The sequence below is a fragment of the Petaurus breviceps genome, unplaced genomic scaffold (genome assembly GCF_028583685.1).
Source record: "Petaurus breviceps papuanus isolate PSGF00001 unplaced genomic scaffold, PetGlider_PUasm1.0 126, whole genome shotgun sequence".
Taxonomy (NCBI): Eukaryota; Metazoa; Chordata; class Mammalia; order Diprotodontia; family Petauridae; genus Petaurus; species Petaurus breviceps.
The window spans coordinates 71,252,613-71,261,969 of NW_027185655.1; the positions used below are offsets into that span (position 1 = coordinate 71,252,613).

Consider the following 9,357-nt stretch of genomic DNA (forward strand, 5'->3'; position numbering starts at 1 on the left):
TTTAAAGGCATTCTTCTCCTCATTGCCTTTTTGAGCCTCTTTTGACATTTGAGTTAGTCTTTTTTTTTTAAGCAATTGGGGTTAAGTAACTTGTTCAAGGTTACACGGCTAGGTGTGTGTGTGTGTGTGTGTGTGTGTGTGTGTGTGTGTATGCGTGTGTGTCTTACGTATCTGAGGCTGGAAACAATTCCAGGTCCTCCTGACTCTGGGGCCAGTAGTCTTACTCACTGCACCACCTAGTCACCCCTGTTAGTCTATTTTTTAAGGTTTTATTTTCTTCATTCAGGTTGTTGACTCTCATTTTATAATTTTCTTGCAACATTCTCATTTCTCTTCCCAATTTTTCCTCCACTTCTCTTATCTGGTTTTCAAAATCCTTTTAAAGGTCCTTTATGGCCTATAAACAGCTTGTATTTTTCTTTGAAGCTTTTGGTGCAGGAGTTCTTACATCACTGTCTTCCTCCTGTTCCATGCTTTGATCCTTTTTGTCCCCAAAATAGGACTCTAATGTTGCATTCCTCGGTTTGCTTTGCTTCCCTCATTTACTGCTATTGCCACTCAATTACTTGACTTTTGGGCTTTTGCCACAGTAGGACTCTTCTGCCAGACAGGGGAGCTTCATACCAAACGCTGGGGTTTTCTCATCTGCTGAAGATATTAGTTGGGTGCCCTCTCTGAAGCCTCCACATGCTCTGGCAAGCTGGTGTCACACCCCAGGACCTCCACCCTAGACCACAATACAGATCCAAGAAGGTTAAAGCAAAAACGATCCTCCCTCAGACTGGTCGCTTGGTCCCTCTACAGTCTGCAACCCAGGAATTGAAGCTGCCAAGTGATGGTGGCTGCACAGCTGCTGCTCCTCAGCTGCTTTTCACCCTGGGGGCAAAAGCTGACACACTCCAAATTCTCAGGTCCCAAAGTCCACTCTGCAATTGCCTCTCACATTGTCCTTGGCATCTATGGTTTGATAATTCTGGAAACCACCACAGCTGCTAGTGATCTGAAGTCCCTCCAGCTGGTGGTTGATCAGGCTGCCCTGGGGCTCAGACCTCAGGCTCAGGAGGGCCTGGGATTGGCCTGCCGGGCTATCCTCAGTGGGAGGTTACCTTCTCTGTGTCATTTTGTGGGTTCTGTAGCTCCAAATTTTGTTCAGAGTCACCTTTTACATGAATTGGAGGTGAGAGCTGGAGCCCTTCAGAAGTACTGTTTCTACTCAGCTATCTTGACTCCTCCCCTGAGTCGGACTCTTTATGTCCCTATGGGCAATAGCATGCCATGGTCTTCTATCCACCACTGTCTTTTGAAGTCTGTCATCTGTTGTAATGGCTAGCACAGAAGTGGTTCACACCTTGTTTCAGTTATTGAATCAACACCTTGTTTCAGTCTGTTAAGAACTCCACAACTTGTGAACTACTGGGGAGGAACAAATGACTACATAAGGAGAGCCCCAAGGCTAGAGACAGCAGAATGTGAAAAGAGGACTCTCATAATGACAGAGTCAAGGGGAATAATTATGGTATCCCAGCACTCTGTTTGACTGCTCTGCCTATGTTGATGTCTTTTAGGATATTTTGTACAGATGCCCTGTGACCTTACTGGAAGCCCTGAAAGAGGATTTTCTGGTTATATGTATACAGAAGTCCTGGAGGAGGGTTTTGTAGATCCTGGGACTTTACTGTTGATTTGTGCTGACCTCATGGACCTTGTTTGTTGGTCTGTGTTGATTTCTATGTTGATGTTTTATGTTGAGTTCTCAGACCTTATCTGTATGTCTGAGTTGAATTCACAGGGAGATAGTGAATTGATGATGGTGCTGGCAATGTGTATGAATATTATTGTGGCTCTGATAAGCTTTGTCTTCCCAGAAACAGGAATTGTGAAGGACTTGAGGTGGACTCGACACTGTGAGCTTCAATATGAAACAGGGATTAGACAAAGAACTGGACAAGGATCTGGACAAGGAACTGGGAGCTGCCTGCCTTTGAACCCAGGTGATAGTTGGAGCTGGGACCATGGAAGAGGCACCATGGAAGGTGAGTGCCAGCCTCTAGTCAAGCTGAAAGAACCCTTTACTTTGATACTGAGTACTGATTGAGAAGATTATAATTTACTGTGACCTAGGGGTGGATGACCTGTGTATTTTCCACTAACCCTTAAGAGGTTACTGAGTAGTGACTGATGAATGATGCTCAATAGTGACTAATGACTGAATAGTGACTGATTTGTAACTTAGTGTGCCCCATGAGTGGAGAACTTTGACTATTGTATTTTATCACCCTTAAGGAGGCAACCTTCTTAATGATGATTGAATGATTAAGTTACTAAATGATTGTCCTTTGTTGAAAACTATTGTGACCACATTGGTGAAAGCTATGTGGTTATTTTAGTGATAAGTCATTGTTAATGCTGTATTTTGATTTTCTATGATAAGTTGTAACATTGTGAATGCTGTACCTTGATTCTCTGTGAATGTTTTGCTTTCATTTGTTACTGAATAAATAGAGTGTTCACTATACTGTATAATCAGGACCTTAAAAGCTGTTCACAGTGGCATTCTTCTGGAAAGCTGCTCATGCATGGCATTACATCTGTTCAAGTTCATGTTTATTATTTCCATGACAATACCTATCTTCTGCCATTCTCTTTTCCTTTTGCATTCAATCTTTCCAAACATCAGTGTCTTTTCCAATGAGTCCCATATTTGCATAATATCACCAAAGTACATAATTTTATGCTTCAGAATTTGACCCTCCATTAAATATCCTGAATTAGTTTATGTATTAACTGATTTGACCTCCTTGCCTATCCAAGGGTCTCTCAAAAGTCTTCAGCACAACAATTTAAAGTGTTGATTTTGTGGAATTTGGCTTTCTTTATTGTCCAGTCCTTACAGGCATAAATTGCTGCTGGGAAAATCAAAACTTTAACTATAAAGACCTTTTTAGGCAAAGTGATGTCTCTGCTTTTTAGTATGCTGTCCAGATTTGCTGTAGCTTTCCTTCCAAGGAGTGAGTACATTTTAATTTCATGATTACAGTAATCTTAGAGCCCAAGAATAAAAAAAAAAAAGAAACCTGATGCTGTTTCCATTTCTTCTCCCTCTATTTGCCAGGAAGTGATGGGACCAGTTGCCAAGATCTTCTTTTTCTTCTTTTTTTTTATGTTAAACTTCAAGTCAGCTTTTACACTCTCCTCTTTCACTTTCATCAAAAGGCTTCTTAATTCCTCTTCACTTTCTGTCATAAGAGTGATATCATTTGCATATCTGAGATTATTGATATTTCTCCCCACAAGCTAAATTCTGGTTTTTGATTTGTCCAGCCTTAAATTTTGCATGATGTATTCTGCATATAAGTCAAATAAGTGAGGTGACAATACACAGCCTTATTGTACTTCTTTTCCAATATTAAACCAATAAGTTGTTTCACATTCAGTTCAAACTTTTGCTTCTTGGTCCATGCACAGGTTCCTCAGGAGACAAGGTGATCTAGTAGTCCCATCTCTTAAAGGACTTGCCACATTTTTCTTGTTGAAGATTTTAATGTAGTCAATGAAGCAAAAGTGGATTTTTCCTTCTGGAATTTCCTTGCTTTCTCCATAATCTAACAAATGTTACATGAACAAGACACTCCATCTCCCTACCACAGGCACTCTCTCTAGATATCCCCCTTGCCTGGAATGGTCAAACTACTGACCTTCTTGACTTCCTTTAAGTCCCAACTAAAATCCCACCTTCTAAAGAAAGCTGTCCCCCAACCTTTTTAATTCCATTTGGTTATATCTGTTAATTAGTTCTTCTTCATCCACTATATAGTTAGCTTTATCTATATTTATTTGAATTTTGCCTCCTCTATTAAATGTTAAGCCTTTTGAGGGTAGAGACATTTTCTCTTTTTGTATCCCCAACCAGCACTTAGTACAATGTCCGAAACATATTAGGTGCTTTGAAATGTTTACTGATTGATTCAAAACAGCACTGAGCTGTTTCAACAAAGGGGCGATTTTTTAATAGATGATATAAAAGGGGATAGATGAGGAGAAAACAAAGTTTGTCAGATAAAGGTCTCTTCTCGAATATATAGATGACTGTCAAATACAGAAGAATATGAGTCATTCTCCACTTGACAAATGTCCAAAGGATATGAACAGGCAGTTTTTGTAAAAAAAACCAAAGTTACATATAGTCATTTGATAGTATGCTCTAAATCATTATAGATTAGAGAAATGTCAATTAAAACAACTTGAGGTACCAACTCACATCTATCAGATTAGCTAAAATGATAGAAGGTGAAAACAACAAATGTTGGAGAGGATGTGGAAAAAATGAGACTTTAATTCACTGTTGGTGGAACTGTGTACTAATTCATCCATTTTGGAGTAGAATCTGGAATTATGCCCAAAGTAAAATAAAATTATGCATACTCTTTGACCCAGCAAAACTATGATTGGTTTTGTTATTCTAAAATATTTATAGCAGCTCTCTTTGTGGTGTCAAAGAACTGGAAATTGCAGGGATATCAATCAGATGGGGAATGGCTAAATAAGTTGTGGTATATGATTGTGATGGAATACTACTGTGTTGTAAGAAGTGATGAGCAGGTTGATTTTGGGGGGGGGGAACAACATAGAAGACTTATAAATAATTTATAAATTTATAAATAAATAATTAAGAGTTAAATGAACAGAACCAAGACTGTAGTTTTCATTGAAGAGGGTAAATCCTACTTCACTTTGCTCTAAATACTGGGAAGTTTTATGTTTATAAAAAATTAACTGTCACAAACTTACCACATGAAATGGGTGCTGAGCCTCTTTTCCCAAACATACCTATCCTCTGCCTGTATGCCCTACCCCATCTCTGCTATGAAATTTTAGGTGATTAAGGTTTTCTCTGGTTTGTGCTACGTTCCAACAAGAAGTTGAGAACCAAATATAAGCAAGTGACATATTAGATCATGAAGTTGAAAATGGTTCAAAGTTTCACGATATTAGGCTTGAGATTAAATAAATATTTCAATGAAATATTTTTTATCAGTGAAAAGAAACGTGTCTTCATCTTAGTAAAAACTTAGTTCAACTTACAGGAAAAAGAATATCCAAGAAATGAGAAATGCTTGCCTCAGCAATGGCCCGGAAACAAACTGTGAGGAAGTATGGTGTCAGCCAGCTGCCTCTCTGCTGCAATCTGTCATGCAATATGATTCTGTCATTAAATTAAATTTAAACGGTAAAATGATAGAAAAGAAATCTACAGTTGTCTGAAACAGACATTTTTCTATTTAATCAGTTCTCATACTTTATTCCAAAACATATCTCCACTAAAATCCTTCTCTTGAAGCCTTGCCATGCCATGGAGGTGATTCTGTGGTATCTAAGATTATGATTAGAGACCACAAGATCTGGCACTTTTATTGGGCAGGAATGAATTCAAGCATTGGTGTGGTGATATGTCTGTTATTTCAGAACCAGCTTAGCCACATCCTGATGTATTTTGAATCATGTTGGATTCGGGGTCATGAATATTTCTCCACTAGCCTCTCAAGGAAGGATGGTTCAATTATATATGCCTCATCCTACATATATTCAAACTTTTCAAATAACAAACCCTTGACATTTTAAAAATCCAAATTCCAGAACTTCTACAACATTGTTCTACAATAATCACTCACCCAAACTACCTAGATCAATGAGGATAGCAGCATGATTATTATGGTCTACTCCATGGTAATTTAAGATAAGGTCCTTAATAAATGTGACAGATACAGAGAATTGGCACAGAGAATACAAAGACAAACAGAAAACAGCTTCTTCCTTCCCTCAATGACTTAACAGAGGATTTATGGATTTGCTTTAGTGAAGGGAGTTCCTGAAATTAATCTCAAAACATTCAATGGTATCCTAAAATATAATAAAAAAGATGCAATTTTCTTCTAGGTCACAAGGCATATTGCAGAGATAGAATCATGATGTGTAATCTATGTTCTCTCCCTGGGACCCTGTTCATTTATGTCATCCTCTATTATTAGTTCTTTGAAAAAGCTGATTAATTTACAGGTATAGAACAATAAGAAAGTCACTCCCACTCCTTCACATTTTAAGGATCATATACACAGAAAAGGTGAAATATTTCATATCTTTAATTTTATTATGAGTGCTATCAGGAACACATGATTTGTAATTTATTGATCTGAGGGGATAAGGATAGGGGCCGAGGTACCAATGGACTAGACAAGTCATAGGTGAATAAAACTCCCTCTACCAATTCATTTTGGCACCTTCTCTAAAATTTGTAATCTTAGAAAATTTCCTAGAGCACTGAGAGCTATTTGCTCAAGGTTACATGCTATACACACACATGCATATATACGTATGTGTGTGTGTGTATGTCAGAAGCAAGACTTGCACCCCTCTCTGTCATTGTGGCTTTGCATTTCTCTCCCTATTGCCTACCCAACACTGCTTCTTTTAGAGGTATTATTACCACATTTAATATGGTAGCAACATTATCTCAAGATATCTTATTCCAGAAATCTATTCAATTCAACATTCAGCCCCTAGTATTTATAAAGTATTGTGCTGGGTGATGAAGAGTCAATGATTTAAATATATATATATATATATATATATATACATATATATATATATAATGGCATTATAACTATTTACTATTGAGAAGTGTATATATATAATGTTCTCAAGAGGGAGGAGATGGCAAGCTTGCAGTAGTTCTGGTGTTAGGTGGTGGGGGGTGTGATGGGGCCAAGAAGGGCTCATGACAAAATGTCTTAGGAGAATCTGAAGACAATTTCACTCCTTCAATTGTTGGAGATTTGTTCACAGAGAAGCAATACAATTAATCTGCATGAGTCACGTAATCTAGATTTTGTATTTGCCAAAATGAAGAGGGGGTGGAGAGGAGATTTCTAAAGCAGTTGATTGGGGATTTTTGTGAAATGCAATTTAAAGAGGAGAGGAAGATTCAATCAGGAAAGAATATGCAACGCTATTGGAAATTTGGCCTTCTTTAATGCTGATTTCCAATGAGCTAATAATAGAGTATACAGGTTTCTTTTAGTAGTGCTATTTAAGCATGATGAAATTGATTTTTTTTTCCCAGAGAAGGTTGGTAATACTAACTCTGGTGTGTGTAAAATTAATTAGATGTCCAACATGAGATACAAGCCATTTCATCATAGATTTTTTGGTCAACATAATTGTTTCATTACAAGTGCAACCCTTATAATGGGTTCTAGAAAATATTCAAAAGTGGGGGGAGGGGACGTATAAGGCAGTACAGAATATTGGAATGCAGTCCATTATCTGCCTGTGCTGAGGCAGATGCAATGCTAATACAAAATCATACTGATTAAAATAGCTTTTCTTTGACAGGGCTACTTGTGTTTATGGGAGTCCACGTGCTTAGTGAAATAAATACCTCACTAAGATTAGTATGATTTTTGTCTCCCTTATGCCTTATAAATGCTTATAGTTCTTCATCAACACAGACATGTTTTCCTTTCAGTTCAAAAAGCACTTTGCAGAGATTAAATCATACATGTCTGTTGATGTGTATAGGTTTGTATCTATGTCTTCCTCTTTCCTTTTATCCCCTTTCTGGAAAAGAAACCACAATTCAGGAAATCATAGAAATAAAAATCAGGTGCTTGTGAAGTTAAAGAAAGAGTTGAATTAAGTTCCCCAGTACTTATCTGTTATCTTAAATCATGCCCTCCATGTGCTATTTTATCATTATTTACTATGTAGCTTTCTTGTTCCCTAAAGAAAAGTTATGTTCAATCAATCAACAAGCATTTATTAAGCACCTACTATATGCCAGACAGTGGGGAAACAAAGACAAAAATCAAACTGTCCCTGCCCTCAAGGAGCTTATTACAGATATTATTCATTCAAACCAATGCATTAAATTCCCCCCCCCCAACATTTCTATGTGCTAAGATGAACACAGTTTTAAAAATGGAAGTCTCAGGGTTTTAAGTGAGATAAATATCAAACCATAACCAGTGACACTTCTCAATAGTAAGTAGTTATAATGCCAGTTTTGCTATCAGGAGCTGTCTGATTTGGGAGGCATGACTGAGTAGCTGTAAATGGCATTATCAAAGGTAATGAAATTTAGTAACTTGAATGACTTTTCAACTCAATACATTTTCTCAGGTGGATTTCTTTGTGGTTAAACCATGTTGGCTCCAGGCCAAATAAGCCTTAAGGGACTGACCTTTTTGCAGGTTGAAATTGATCCCCAAACAGCATTTATAGCATATATTACAAGGATATCATCAGTTGTGATCAGATTGATGTGGGTTGCTCTGTGGTCAATCAGAAGTGGCCCTTTGGGACTAGGCATATTGGAAGGCATCCTAAAATAGCTTAAAGAGTACCTCATAATAAGGAAGAGAAATAGGAGCATCACCACTGATCATGGCTTATAAATCTGTTAAAATATATACCCTCATGGCCTTACCCAAACCCAAATGATTCCATAAGGCTACCTAGCTACATGCTGTTTCTCCTTCTCAGCCAGTGGTGATGATCTTGGAAATGATAGTTTTATATTTCCTTACATCCAGATACAACAAATATTCCAGGGCTTCTCTAATAGGGCTTTCAACACTTCTGAAACCAAACTAGGCAAACATTTTAGTATTACTAATTAAAATGATTTAATTCCAAAGTTCAATTTTATAAAATCAGATGAGAGTTCTAAAAATAGCACTTAGATTCAATGTTTTTCTTAGACTTCTCATCCTTCTTCACATCATATAAACTATTAGTTGCCTAATCTTGCCATTGTTATCTTTACAACATCCCCCATGCCCTACTTCACTGTATTCATGCAACTAGCATCCTGGTCAAGGCCTTCATTACTTCTTCACTAGATTATTCTAAGCAGCTCCTAATTGCTTCAAGTCTCTGCTCATTCAAGTCCATCCTCCACATTGATGCCAAAGTAATTTTCCTTAAGCACAGATGTGCCTATGTGACTCCCTTGCTCATTCAAATCGGATGACTTTCTAATGTACCTACAATAAAATATAAGCTTTTTAAAAAAGCTTTTAACATCCTATACCACCTGTCCCCAATGCACCTTTCTAGCCTCACTGGGCATTAAATCCCCTCTTGTACTCTTGAATTCAAACTCTTCTCTCAGATTTTCACTGTTATTCATTCCATCCCTTGCTTTTGCAATGGTCATCTGCTAAAGCACAGAATTCACTCTCTCTTTTTCTCTGCCTCATTTAGTCCTTCTCTTTTTAAAGATGAAGCTCAACCAACATTTTCTTTCTTTCTTTTTCTTTCTTTCTTTCTTTCTTTCTTTCTTTCTTTCTTTCTTTCTTT

The 9,357-nt window shown here is 37.5% G+C and overlaps 1 long non-coding RNA gene across 2 annotated transcripts in view; it reads left to right on the top strand.

Moving 5' to 3' along the window:
- LOC138167997 (uncharacterized) overlaps positions 1-9,357 on the top strand; it is a 65,951-nt gene that overhangs the window by 51,394 nt on the left and 5,200 nt on the right. For both annotated transcript variants that reach the window (XR_011170016.1, XR_011170015.1), the window contains one exon: positions 1,866-2,033. This is a non-coding gene — a long non-coding RNA (uncharacterized lncRNA). The remainder of the gene's footprint in view (positions 1-1,865; positions 2,034-9,357) is intronic.